Source organism: Grus americana, chromosome 5 (genome assembly GCF_028858705.1).
Source record: "Grus americana isolate bGruAme1 chromosome 5, bGruAme1.mat, whole genome shotgun sequence".
Lineage (NCBI taxonomy): Eukaryota > Metazoa > Chordata > Aves > Gruiformes > Gruidae > Grus > Grus americana.
Genome location: NC_072856.1, coordinates 9,273,688 through 9,289,027, shown reverse-complemented (window position 1 = coordinate 9,289,027; position 15,340 = coordinate 9,273,688). Strand labels below are relative to the sequence as shown.

The window sequence follows — 15,340 nt, the reverse complement described above, 5'->3', positions numbered from 1 at the left end:
GTACAAACATCCGTATTGCACATTTCTTGACTACTTCAGTCTGATATTTTAAATCTTTTTTGCAACTGTATTATTTATGATCTTCTCTTACTCATGTGTGGACTTGTTCCATTCCTGTTAATAAATGTTGTTCTGTCTGTGTGATTATTGTAGACTTGCACTAGAAAGTGAATGCAACTTCTTTCCTGTCTTTTCTACTCGATATGTAAATACAGGCATGTACATCTTGCATAGTTGCCATGGTCCTACAAGTTGTATAATATCAGAAAGTTGTCCACATAATTGACATTTGCAGTTTCAGAAGATGCGCAGTACAACACTAGTGGGTTTCTTTATAATTCTATTTTCTGTATTTGATCATAAAATTATAATGGGAAAGTATTAGGAACTTTAATTTTTGAAGTGGAAGTGATGCCTAATGAAGAGATTACTATGAACCCTCTTCTATAGTGTGTTGCTGTTTTCACATGAATAAACATGAACTACTTCCTGTTCTGTTGTATTCTTTCTGTGTGGGGTGACAGAAACATCCCGGTTAGAAGTGTTAGTTATATAAAACTCTCGTTCACAACACTTTTGAAGTCTGACTTTCAAATGTAACAAAGACAGTGAAAATTTTTCTCATTGTGTGCTTGCTTTTGTTGAAGTCATTTGCTGATCCTTCTAGTGATGGTTTGAGGGGGGAATATGTGTGTTAGGTTAGGCACAAACTTGAGCTTCTTTCTCATGTCTGAACCTGAAAGAACCAGAAGCAACAATACCGAGCTTTCTTGTGTACCCTGTATTAGCTACAGATTGTTTATCTTCATCTGTGTGGGTGAGGGAACTACAATCATAATTTCTCATTCATTTCTACATCTCTTCCAGCTTCCAGTTGTCAGCTGGTTGAGTTACCTGATGCTCTTTATTCAGATTTTGAGAAGCCTGATGGCTGAGAGAACACTTTCTGTTGAACCTTATCTGTTAGTGCTACTCCGTAAAATAAATGCTTGACTTTATTTGCTGCAGAGTCTCTTTGCAGACTATGAAAAGGCTTTGAGTCACTGCTGTGATGGAATACAGTAGCTTCTCTTAGCTAGAAACTCCTGCAAAGGCAAGCCATTCATTCTGGCACTCCTGCATCCTGTTAGTACAAATGTTTTTCATTTAAGAATGTGCATTGGTTTTTCCCCTTGTAAGGGTAAGCTTTTTCTCACTGATGGCTTCAATGTGACAGGTGTTCTACATCCAGTAACAATTTTGGACCTCGGCAGTGAAGTGTTGTGTACCCAATACCGTAAGCTTTGACATTTTTCCTTTCTTACATAAAATAATTCAAAAGTGAGAAATGATATGCATTGGTCCACAACTGTACCATTGCACAGATGGCATTCACATTTTTTTGTGGCACATTGTATACATGCAGTTAACTACACACAAAGATCTTACCATGATCAGGATCTGGTCCGTGTTGGGGTTGAACTAGTTTCATAGTGACAACTGTTCATAGTGTAGAAGCATGGGAGCATTTCCAGAGTTCATTGGAACTGTGGCATCAGAAATGTTTCAGTTTAAGGACAGGCATTGTATGTAGAAAGACATTCTTTTAAGATTTAGTTTGTGAACATTTTCAGTAGTACTACTCTAGAGTGCAGTCCTGTTGCATCTTGAGACAAGTCTAATAGAATTCACTTCTAACCTGAAGTGTAAATGTTTTGTCTGGCTCTGGATCTGTTCCCTTAGAAGTAGATTGTACTAAGCCATATGCATTAATCTGAGTTTTCACAAGTCCAGTGAGCACACATTGCTGATCTGTTAGTAGATCCTGTAACCAAAGGTCTTGTAGACTGACTGCTGAGCTAAAGGCTTTCAGCGCTTTTTAACATCTTTGACTTCCTCCAGAAGGAGGAGAGCTAGAATTGTTGGTATGCTGAGAAAGCTTGGTAATTTTATTCATTTTCATGCTCGCTCTGTGTTTCAGCAAAACAGTTAAGGAGGATATGCATATATCTAAATTGTGTGGGCTTTATTCATTCAAACTATTCCTCTGAATCAACTAATTTGAAAATTTCAGTAGTACGATGGAGGGTCAACTGTTACCTTATTTGATTTCTGTAATATAACTATATAAGACTTAGGCTTTCTGATGAGGGCAGCTTACTCTCTCCAGTTCCCCATGGCTTGCAGTAGTGCATGAAATAGAGAGTTAGAAATAACCAGTGTGTTAAACTGGAAGGAGAAGTGACTGTACATTCTTTGAAGTGTTAACCCGTGACCATAGCAGAACAAACTCTTACTGTAAAATGGTCTGATACGTCTGTATTGGTTTATGTGAGAATGAATATCAAATACGTTTTAGAAAATACTTTGCAAGTCATGCATTCGGACTGGAAAGATAAATTACAAAATGATGCCTAGTTGTTGATTTAGTATTTTCTATGTCCAGACTGCAGGAAAGCCATCAACTTCCTTCAGATACCATCTTTCCTGGAAGTATAGATTTTCTAACATTTTTACTGTTTAAACAAAATAAAAATAACCTATCTACTCAGAGATTAAAATGGATTAGATTTACAAAAATGAGGTGGCACATGTGTAGTAGTTAAGTATGTGCTGTCCTGCAGATAAAACAGACGTGGTAAAGTTAGCATGTGAATTAACTTCATTGTGCTCAGTGGAACATTTATACATGGAACTAAGTAGTTTAAATGTTCATTGTGTGACCAAATAGGAAAAATGGCAACTCAGTTGCAGCTGGGTCTTGTTTTGTTTTCATTAGGAAAGAGGAAGATGCCTTATCAAAGAACAAAAAGTTGCATGCGTCTTTCCCCCCACTCCTTCCTACGTCATCTGTTTATGTCTCCTGCTCGGAGAAATAAAATGTGTAACACTGGTTATAGTTGGTGGTATTTTATAGTGTATATGTGGGTGCTGGTACAACTTCCAGTTAAGTTCTGTCTTAATTTAGGAGCTGGTTTAGCATATCTTCAAAATAGTTTCAAACTGGAATTTGAACTAAGTGACTTGTCTTGTTTCAATACTGATACCATTCCTCTCAAATCCGTTTTCAGGCTATGTGAAGGGAAGGAAACAAATGTTGTATTTGACTTCTGTCAGATTCCATATCCCTACAGCTTCCATTAAGGCTATGGTCCCCAATGTATGCACTCATGTATGTGTTAAGGGCATATTCCCCAATGTATACACACATGCATATATTACTTAACCCAGTGATGGATCAGAAGTAAAAACCAACATACTTAGTATTTCCAAAGTTAGAAAAGTAAAGCAATCAAATGCACCATTTAAAATCCACTGACAAAATTTTGATTGTTTTAGGTTTTTTGGTTAAATGAACACATTTTATAGGTTCCATGCCTGTGGATTTTTCAGGGATCTCTCAAACTATGTATGTGTATACATGTCCATTGATGTGCTTATACATATTTATGTAATAAGGTTGCATGGCATAAATAATTTTTTAAATATTACTAGAATATTTAGAAATAATAGAAATCGAGTGTATGAGCATATCAGTGCAAATTGTCTACAGATAATTCACTTAGATTATTTAAAAGTTTACAGGCACTTGTAACTTGAAAAATTTGTGCATAATCTTGAATATATTTAGAATAACAATGAAAGGAATTTTTTAATATTATATACAGCTTCAGTCTGAGTGCAAAAACATGACTTGATGCAGTATGTAAAGGAGTGGGGAAAAATAAAGCTAGATTTCCTGCTTTACTTTTGTTGCCTTAATCCCAGTATTGGCTTGCCTTCTCTCCATTTCTCCCTATCCATCAAAATACTATTTTGGGGTATTTTCATGGACAGTATTAGAAGTGTATTTGCGTAAGAATTGTGGACCCTATCAGGTATTGCTGTGGGCTGTATCTTTCAATGTGCCTGTGCAATTCATGTTTCAGATGACAAGGAGGTCCCAGGAGTCTATCAAGAAGCTGTCTTTGGACATGTTCTTTGAATTTAAGTACCACTTAGCATTTTTCATGGGGCAGAAAGTGAGGCCCAGAGGGGGAGATTCCCTAGTAATGAAATGTAACTTTTTTCCACCACCTTCCTGATTTTGTTTATTAAAAAAAAAAAATCCAAAACTAATCTCATGACAAACCTTTTTTGCATCCTAATTACTGCAGAAGAAATCTGGTGCTCTTAACGTATTTTAATTATGCAATTGCATGGCTGCTGGTGAGATTGTAATGGTATTGCATCTGTAAAGCACGCAAACACGTTTAGCAGCCTATAATCTGAAGTATGCTGTAGGAATAGTTCTGAATGAGTTTAATTTAAACTCTCCTTGGAACTTGGTTTAGTTAATCTGTACAGTTTACTCTTTTGTACTGTATCACAGATACTTAGAAGATAAAATGGTAATAACATCGTATCATGCAGGAGCTTGAGGTGTAAGAAACTCTCTCATTGACGTTGCTATTGTGGAGAATAGAATAATGATAATTTAATAGGTGTAGGCTTTCATCTGTGTAAAGTTGTTACACACTTTTACTAACGTGTAGTTAATGCAGGTTGAAGATGAGTGACAGTGAATAAGCTTACAGAAAATTGCTTTTGTAACTCATCTTGCTGGTGGAAGTTTAGCTTGCAGCTTTCCTTCCCTCAGTGATGTCAGTTGACCCCTCTCCCCAGATTCTCCATAGATGTTGCAGTAATTAATAGTTTCAGTACAAGCAGTATGCTTTGAATCTGACAAGTTCATACATGAAGAAACTTTTCCTTCGTACTAAATTAGAATGGCAAGCCTTGCACCCAGAGCCTTAGTCTCACAGCTTTAATTTCACAAGGGAAATTTAATCATTCTAGTAGTGACTGTGGCTTTGGGAATTGTAAATTCTGCCTAATTGTAAATTCTGCCTAATTATAAAATTGTGCTAGAAAGGCTTACTCTGTGGTGATGATAGATTATTATATAAAAAGTAACTGAAAAAAAGTACAGATCATTTATAATGTAAAGTTTCAAGTGGACTGGTCTGTAAATAGACTGGGATAAGTCTTTAAAAGTACAAGTAGGTGCCACTGACAACCCTACTAGCTACTTAGGGTTTTCTTTATAAAAATGCACACTAAAATAGTCCCCAATGCATGACCTTTTTGGTTGCAAGTTACCTGAAAAATGCTGAGGATGCAAGCTGTTTAATACAGGGTACTGTCCCCAGCCTTACCATACCTCCTAAAAAAAGGAATTGCTGCCCTGGTGAGTATATGTTACTTGCCCATTATTGTTGCCCACTGGCTAGCATTCCTCAGGGAAATGTTATCAATATGTCAACTGAAATTCTGCACAGTAGTACTTGAGCAGGATGGGCAGTTTAAGAAGTTGTTTAAAACCTTGGAATATTCCATGGTATTTGTCCTTGATAAAATCTCAGTGCTGGTAAGCTGGAGCAGGAAACTCTGCAATTTACTCTTAAAGGATAAAACTTGTAATTTCTACACATAAGATGTGACTAAACATAATTCAGGCCTTTTTTTTTTTGTAAATTCAATTTAAGATATTTGAAAATTATATTTTAAAATTAGCTGACAGACTTCAATTCAGCAGAAATATTTTTCTGGCACTAAGCAGATGGAGGTAAGTTTCTCTTTTCATAATGCCACAAAATTTCTGCTATTCTTGCTACTAGTCTTAACTGTTAAAAAAGTATTGCATAAGAAATCTCACCTATTTACAAAAAAAAGGCACAAAGATGTTACATGTTTGTCATTTCACTGATGTTCCTAAAATTCAGGTTTACCCCCAGAAAAATTTTGTGATTTTTCTTCTTTCCCATTTGCAGAAATTCTGAAAATAAGGTCAATCTGTGGGAGTTTATTTACTAATAATAAAAATACAGGTGTTTCTAATTAAGTTTGATAATTCCTGTTGATCTTTGGTCTGAATGAAATGAAGACACAGCACTAATGAGGTGTTATCATTAGCCTGCATGACAGTGGTCTGTTATTTCTGCAAAAGCTTCACAGTCAAACATTTTTCATGGGTCTTAAGAATGTATTTTTGTGCCTCCCAACATGAAGTCTTGACCAACTGTTAAGTTGCACTGACTACTTGAACTGAGTAGTATTATTGTCTCTGTTCTTTTAGCAGAGTTGCTAAAAACTGTCTAGACTATCATCTTTTTCACCTGAGATTTCTGCTATGATCTGTATTTGAGGTCAGTTCTCTGCTCAAGTGCTGGCTGATGCAGTGAATCACAGAGATTTTGTAGTGATGCTTCACAATGTTGCTAAATCTTCAGACTGGACTTCTAAGCGCACTGTGTCACCGTGATGACATACACCAAAACAGAGTCAAGCACCGTCGTCTTCCAATGCTAGGCTAAAGTTTGAATGCGGGGAAATTCATGCCTTGAGAAGCACGTCTGCATTGCTGTGAGCTGCATCTTCTCAATTTAGGTAGTTTACATTATGTTTTAGTAGCAGTTCTCTCTTTTATGCTTACCCAAATATTTTCTGCCAGTGATAATCAGTAAAGCTCTTGTGTTAGTTACCTGTTGCTTTTACAGGTGGTGGTTTGGTATTGTGTGCTCAGTGTCTTTACATCAGACCAAGTGCTGCTCTTGGCATCCTAGCTTAAAGCAGCCAAATGTAACAGAACTGTCTTAGTATTTCTGAGAGCCCTCCTGTGCTTCTGTGCAAATTAGATGCAAGAACTCTGCTGAGAGCCTATATACTATTTTCTAATGCAGTGCTTCAAACTGGCACGCATTTTGCAACATTCTTTAATGCAAATGCTATCCGAAAGTAATCTGTATTTTACTATCCAGTCTTTGTCTTCATAACAATGCATCTATCCTAGCAGTTAAAGTCCTCCCAGTCCGAATCAAATACTACATACTGTCTGTCTACTGAAGAGGTTCTTTTTTGCAGAAAGTTTTAGAACGCTTTCGGTTTCTGAATCATCAGTTACAGTAGAAGAGCCACAAAATGCTCAGTTTGAGGGGTGGAAGAAGTATGAAACTGACTGGATCTCTGATGTCTCAAACAGCAGTTTCCTAGAATGTGGACATCACTTCTTGGTGTCAGGGTGTAGAAGCAAACGCATTTTTCACTGTGAAAAGCAATAAAGAAATTAGATGATTAGTATCAAACAGGGCTTTATTTAAAAGAAACTGTAATTATTCAGAGTGCTCTTTAGCAAGGGGGACAGAACTACCAGCTGTATTTATTTGTTTTGTACAGGTGTACATAAAAGTAGCAATTCCATTTCTGGTCAGTAAGCAGGGTTCTCTCTCTAGCTTATGGGTCAAGGCTAACCTTTCTTTGGCAAGTCAAGGGCTTTACCTGTGCCAGTGTCATTATGCCAAAATCAGAGTCTTCAGCTTAAATACTTGACCCTAACTTCTGGTATTTCTTCTACTGAGATGGGGAGAGGTGGGAGGAAACTGGGATGTCAGTTGTATTCCATCTCTCTCTTGCTAGACTACGTGGGCTGAGTTTCTGTACTGCTTTTATGACCAGCTTTTGCATTTCAACTTTCTCATAAGGCATGAAATAAACTGTAAATGCACCTACCTAGCTGCACGTGAAATGAATGTTAGCACATGACATTTTTTTTAATATTGAAATCTGAAGTCAGAGCAGCTCTTCTCTCTGCTAATCTAACACCAATGCATTTCAAATAGGAACAATGTAATGAACTTGTAAAGACAATTGTCTTTGAGTCTTTTCTCTTACAAAAAGTACAGCTGACTTAAATGGGTGATTAATCTTATTCTTATCACATGGAGTGTTTAACAAAAAAAAGCAACCACAAACCAGCCTCACATAAGGTGTAAGCTATTTTGAGTTGACCTGTAAAATTAAAGACACTGTGGAGCTAACCCCCTTCCTTAGAAATGTCACCTACGTAGCTTTCATTTCTAAAGCATGAGAATGTGTAACCTATATTTTTATTTTCCAACTCCAGTGCATCTCTGTGTAGCCAATTATTCAAGTGTAAGGTAGTTTAAGTTACTAAGCACTAATATCAACTCATAGATTTAAAAGTAGCTGTACGTATATTTTTTCTTTATCTTTTTTATGACTAGTGGGACTATTCCCAGAGATGGAAGCCCAGCAGGCTTAGTTTTAACCTTTGAAGGCATCAAGCTAAAGTTTAAAAGGGAGGGAGAAGGGGAAGCCACTTGAAAACCTGTACTTGTGTTTGAGTGGAGAAAGCAGTATAGCATATAAATGTTCTAGAAACCTGATTTTTAATGTACTAAGCAGTCTGATTAGCTGGGATAGTAATTACACTCAAATTCAAGTATTCTGGAAACAGAGGACCCAGAATAGGTGTGCAGAGTCTATCCACCTAAATGTTTTTGGATCAAGTTTTTAACCAAAAAGATTTGCATTGTTCATGTGGGTTTGGATTAGGCTGTGTGTGATCAATCCAGACTTGGTAACTAGGTATTGAGAAGACCCTGCAGTAAAACTCCTATGTTGAAGGAAACTATTAATTCTTATCACCGAAGGCCAGTTCTATAGTGAATTTTGTTTCCTCTTTGTTGCCAAAAGACAGAAATCTGGATTTTTAATTCTGTAATTGACTTCTAAAATACAGTCTTTCCTTTTTTAACATTATAGATGAGACTTTTCAGTAACTATGATTAAGAGCATGCATTCTCAGGAAACAGTAGAGAATTTCCTTGATTTCTGACAGACGTATGAAGGATTTTTTATTAGGGCAGCTGCTAATTCCCTGAACTTCAGCTGGAATATCTCATTGCTGTAGAACAAAACCAGCTCAGTCATTAGGTTAATCTTACATTTCTGAGGCAGATTAATTTCCTAGTTTAGTCAATGACTGACATTTTAAAATGTTTCTTCATGATTTCATAGGAAATCCATGGCAAAGCCAGGACTCACATGCCTTCCTTAAAAGATTATTTTTGTAGTATTACAGTTCATGTGCACTTGGTTTGGGTTTAGTCAGGTTTATTTTGTAAGGCAGTATACATCCTGTCAACTGCAAATTGATGCTGCAACACAATTGCAGAGAATTACTTGTGCCTGAGCATTATTGTCCACTATTAACTTCTAGATTTCTGATTCTTGTTTTCCTGTAATGAGAAAACTCTCTTCTGTGGTCAAACATCAGAGCCTCTGGGCACCTGTGGAGACTTAGGACCAATCTAATGATTCTGAGAACCATTCTTTGGGCCATTTTTGCAACAAATTATTGGAAAATTGGTCTTTACCTTCCAACCATGGAGATGAAACAATAAGAACAATTTGCTGACAGGTCAAGCTAGTCCTGTGCTTACAGTAAGAAAATTATGCCGTATGATACAATGACATTTCTAGTACCATTTTTTTACTCTTTGAGCAGCTTGTTCTCCTTTTTCGTAGGATAATTGTTTGTTTGACTGTCTTTATTTTGGAGAGAACTTTTATTAGACCAGATCCACTCTAGAAAATGGTAGGAATTAATGCATGGTCTCTGAATGAATTTGACCACTCAAAAGGGCAGAAGTACTTTTTGGTCCTAAGATTTCTTCATTTGGACTATTAGCCCTTTTTGCTAAGTCAGTGTGGAGACTGTTTAAGGGACCTTTGCTGCCTTCTAGATATGTTGCTTCTTTTTTTAAATAGATATTCAAGGATCCCTTTAAAAAGTAAGATCTTTCTGAAATTCTAGCTTGTTCAGATGTATTATTAACATATAATCTTGGTGAATGAAGGAGAATTATTAAAAATTTCCATGCAAAAAACCAGTAATTATTATTCTACAAAAATATTTTTCTGAAATATAATTGTGTGAAACAATTACGGTTATCAAACTTATCCTTTTCTGCACTTTTATGCAAGCATATTTGAAAAGAATATCAAAGCTGTAGGCATGCAATGAGTGTAGTGAGAAGTCACCAAACTGTAAACCTAATGGGGAACTTAATGCCCCCTAAAATGTCCATTTTCACCAGCTATTTCATCAAATTACATAGAAAATCATCACTTTCTTACATATGTTGCTTTCTTACTTTCTCCAAGATATTTTGAGGATACCAAAATCGAAGGAGGAATGATTTTTTTAATGAGCTGTACATTACTGTAATGAACACTGATTTCTGATTAAAAGTCAAAAGCAACTAGATGATTTCAAATTAAGGGTCTTAAGTTAGATCTTAAAGCATTTTAACGTGTGAGATCTGTGTAATGAAACGGTTGGCTTTTATTTTTTCTAGGTAGCAATACTTCACATATCCCTTCTCATACGCAATCTGTTGCAGCGGTCTAGTCCTTGCCTTATTTTTAAGGTCTTAGTATTGCAGGGATTTTTTAGCTTGAAATAGGCACTTAGTGTCTCGCTAGTGGTGATGGCAGACTGCAATGTACCTATGCTCCTCAGTTTGGCGACTTTGTGTAAGATATTGGCACCTATTCTCTTACTCAATTAGCTGGGAAAAACATGCGGAGTGCATATATCCAATCCCATTGCCCTGCAGAGGGACTTTTTGCTTATGATGCATGGTTGAAGTAGACAACTGGTGTAATTTATCTGAGTTTACAAATCGGGGATCTCTAGCCCAGTGAGATGGGCCAAATACCTTGCTTTTATGCTTCCTTCTTCATTTAACTTTTTAACTTCAATGATCTGGCCAAGAAATAAGACAGCAAGTCTTTACTTTATCTCATTGCATTTTGTCATGTTAACAGATTATCTTGCAATCTGTGGGTGCCGTATGTGCTTTGGAATCCTATAAATTCATTCCTCTGAGAGTTAAACCAATATAAAATGAATTCTAGGTGAAACAGCACTACTTTGTGAAATGGCATACTTCCTAATAACTGCAAAAGGCATCAGTAAATCTGTTAATGTTAGCCATCTGAAAACACTTTTTAAAACTTCCCACTGCTTATGTAAAATACAAGACATTGAGAAACAGGAATGAGGAGCAGAAGTGAACTAAAGTATGTAGGAATAACCAAAAATACATCAGGCAGGAACGAAGCAAGGTATTTTGCGGGAGTGTGAATGTGGGCTGATGTTTTTTGCTGTGGCTTAAAGTGACTGTAAAATTGAAGAGGATATGACAAGCCATGGGGTGTGCTGAAAATAGACTTTTTATTAAAATGAGATTTGCAGACAAACTGAGAATCTGGGCATGAAGTTGAATCTGGCTAGGAAGGAGTGGAAAATAGAAGGATGCTTAGCATTTATAAATTACTGCATACAGTTAATATTACATTAAATTTGATAATGGGCAAATTGCCTAAATAACCATTTTCCTGATTTTGAGAAGATATTAAAGAATGGGTACCACAGGTAAAGATGTGATGTAAAGAAAGTGCAGGCCAGTCAGGTGAAATCAGTGGATAAGGAACAGTATCTCAGAATAACCCTGTGAAGATGTTAGAAGCAAAAAATGAGCGAAAGATAGTGAAGGGGGCAAAATTGACTAAACAGGAAGGAATGGATCAAAATTTCTATTAAAAATATTTAAGAAAAGTAACTGTAGTGATAATGTAGTCCTGTCTGTCTCTAACCAGGAAATGCTTGTTTCCATCTACTAAATATGGTATGACCGCAAACAGAAGGGGCTTATTAAAAAGATCTTATGGTCTATTGATTTTTAAGTTGGCATATGAGAACTGCTTATGCTAAGAGCGGATATATGAAAAGTGATTTGTGGAGGAAAGTATAACTATTGATTATATACCTAATAGCAAATTTTGTTGGTGACAGTTGTCTCAAAACATTAGTAGAGGAAACAATAATTTTGGACAGAAGAGTTTGAGGAGGTAGAACAAAGAAGAAATGCTAGCAGTGCTGCTGCTTGACATGAGCTATAATATATACGTGAGCTTTACCCATACAGCAAAATCAGTTCAGCAGACTGAGGCAGTACTCAGAGGTAAAACAAATGGAGAGATGCAGCAGCTCTCTACTTCACCCCGAATTTCTAGGCAATTTTAAAATGTCAGATCTGTAGGGCAGTGAAGTAACATAACTGAAGTTACCTTTTTTTGAAGAATGGAGTGTACTTTTCATGACTTGAAAAGGGCTGTTTCTGCAGCTTTGCTTGATTATACTAATCCACAATAAGTATTTGCTATAATGCACTCTGTCAGGAAGGAAAATAGCAGTGCAAAGATTAACATAAGGTGAGTTTGGTGCTTAAACATAACTGCAAATCTGAAATGCTCTTTCTGAAAGCATGTTCTGATCTGGAAGAAGGAATGAAATTTCTGGAAAGGAATAAAACACAAGCAAAATGAGAAGAGATAGCAGCAGAATGAAATAGATGGGGAGAAAGGGGAAATAAGCTTGAGAAATCACTTCTTCATTTTTGTAATCCAGGTTGAAAAAAAAAAAAGGAAGAAATAATAGAAGTATATGTAACATCAGAAATAAATGAGATAGTGGGTGAATCAGTGATTGTCATTCAGTACCATTCTCCAACTAGAAAAATCATTTAAGTTTTCTCAACACATAACTTTTAAGGCTGCCTATAAAGAAATATGTCTCTGTACGGCCTCTGACTAGTCTCTTGACAGTGGTGCCTGAAATTTATGCTTGCTTTTCAAAGTATTAATATGAATAAAGGGCCTCACTGCAGGACCAAGAGGCCAACATTTTCTGTAAGGGAGTAGAGGCAGATGCTGGTCCTTAAGATTTGACTGGATGTGGAAATTAATTCAAATTGCACTAAGGTGTAAATTAAAGCACAGTAGCTATTTTTTAGTCACTCTGTCTCTGATCTCTTTTATTTCTTAATTAAGTCTGTGTTCTTCTTTACACTGGAGTAGATATTTAGGAATTAGATGGGGTAGGTAATTCTTTAATATTCCATGCTATATTAGTAGCAAAGTTAAGTTTCTTTACTGCAATGCATTGATCTTTATTCACGTCTAGATCAATCCATTTACTGTAAGTTTGTTCAGCAAGGTTGTCCAGATTCTCAGTCCTTGTATTACTGCACTCCTACAATGCAGACAGTTTGCTGATACCTAAGGATATTCATGTGTTCTTGCAGATTAATTTCTTTCTTGATGCAGCTGAAAATAAAAGGTGTTGGGTTTTTTGTAGTCTAATAGATAAAACAAAAAAGCGTCTTCCTCTTGTAGATTTTTTTTAATTGGTAATTACTTGTTTACATAGTTTTTTAAATTATGAATTATTTAACTCTGTTTTAGCTGGGGCATATGTTACTCTGTCTTCAGAGTAGCATTTCACAATTTTGTTTGCCCTCTTTTCTGAAAAGACTTCTGTTCTGAGCTGCTCCCTCACCACTCCCGGCCAGGCACAGCTGCGTTCCTCCCTTTCCCAAGCTTCCAGATAAATCTAGTTTTATGCTCACAGTTTTAGAAATAATCTTTTCAAGTCTTCAGTCATGCTTTTTTTTTTTTTTCCAAACAATTAGATGGTGGAGATGTTGATGTAGAGGCTGCTGCCTCTGAGAGGGGAAAGGTTGGTAAAGTGTGTTAACCTAATGTGCTTTGGTTAATTGTTCCTGAAGGGTGTTAAAGGCTTGGGGTCATGAGACTGTAATGACACAATTTTCAGGAAGTTAGAGCAAGAGGAGCAACCTTGCGTATCACGGGCTATTCACGCAGCAGGTCTCTCTAGCTCTGCCACCATCCTGTCCCAATCTCCCACTGCAGCATAGCTCCTTAGGAATAATGCTGCCCTTCATTTACTAATGGTCACTTTTCCTGGAAACAGGGCTGCCTTTTGCTGGATTTTTGTCTTTAAGAGGAAATGGGAGACAAGGCCCAGAATTTTGCTCTAGAAAGTTAACATTTTCACTAGCTGCCCAGTAAGTGCCTGTTGTCATATTTATATATCTAGGATATTAACTGATAAGTGGGTTTGCAAAAGTACAAGTCCTGTTCATTAGCTTAAACAATAGTCTTAGTTACTGAAAAGTTGACATTCTTAAATACTACGAGCAAATTCAAAGTATATCGAAATATAAATGCAGATAGATGATAGGCCGCTATTTTGTTAATCGGGAAACAACTGCAAAAGCGAAAAGATGATTGTGATCAGGAAGCAGACTGGAAAATGGTGTGCTTTTATTTGGCTCTGTATTGTAGCCATCTACATGGCAGCTGTGACTGCATCCTGTAAGGAGACTGCTTTTCAAGTGATGGTATATCTAGTGGAAACCACATGATTTTAAAATTTTGATGAATGCCATGGTTGTGGAAGCTCTAGAAATAAAACATGTAATAGTAGTTGGAGGCATTTCATTTAGAATAATTTTAAGGAACTTTTCACAGCTGATTTTATGGCAGACTTCGAAATTGAGACACGTAACCATGTGAATGTGAAAATTCACACCATACTGAATGAAAATACTTAGAATGTCATCTTATTACATTTTGAGAAAATGAGTTTTCCTGTACTTGGTGTACTATATCTCTTCCTTGCAGTCTTTACTAATAGCAAGATAAAAGCTGTATTTTCACAAGAAGTATTAAATCTCTGAATGAAGACTGCAGAAACACCAAACCATTCAATCCTTATCGAGTACAAATTGTAGTAAAATTATATATTACATAAATTCCATCTGTAATTACATGCTAATGTTTTTAAAGAAGGAATTTCATTGGTTAAGCCTTTTTCAGCATACATAAGATAAGTTTTACATCCAGTTATCTAGGCAGTTATAATGCAGCCTCCTTGGGTTAATGACCACATGCAAGTGCAATGTTAGTCCTGCATTTCATGTACTTGAGCAGAGCTTGGTTTGCTATTTGCAAAGGTAATTGCTGTTATTTGACCTGTAGGAAATGAGTTTGTCATGTTAAGTGCTCACACAATTAGTCACTGACTAGAAGCCTCAACAAATAGCAAAAGGCTGAATGAGCTAAAGATAGGAGAATGAATTAACGTGTTGCTCTCTTCATCCTTTCAAAGATGACATTTCTTTGAGGCAGTCTGAAAAGTTTGAATTGCTATGGTCCAAGCAGTATTTATTCTGCAATTAAAGTGTGAACATCTCTCCAGCCAGCCCTAACCTATATTTTGGAAACAGGTAGAGAAACATGAATGTACTTTATTACATCTACAGTTCTAGATTAGTAGAGACCCAAATTACATCCCGCTGGACTTGACAGTGGGTAGTTGATTATTTTACCCTAACAATCAAGGTGTAAAAAAAGAAAAGTTTCTAATGACCTAATACCTAGTCATCTAACTGCATGAATGACTATAGGTCTTTAATGGTGAGCTCCCTTCAGTTAGTAAACAAAATCAATACTTCCAAATAAATGTATGCTCTGGTTGTAATTTTGTACTCCGAACCATGAAGATGTTGCATACATGGTAATGTTTATAATGAAACCAGATTTTCATGAAATAGTAGTTCTAAAAATACCTGTCACTATGAACTAA

The 15,340-nt window shown here is 36.3% G+C and overlaps 1 protein-coding gene across 3 annotated transcripts in view; it reads left to right on the top strand.

Moving 5' to 3' along the window:
* CSTF3 (cleavage stimulation factor subunit 3) overlaps positions 1-15,340 on the top strand; it is a 51,356-nt gene that overhangs the window by 15,243 nt on the left and 20,773 nt on the right. The window lies entirely within an intron of this gene.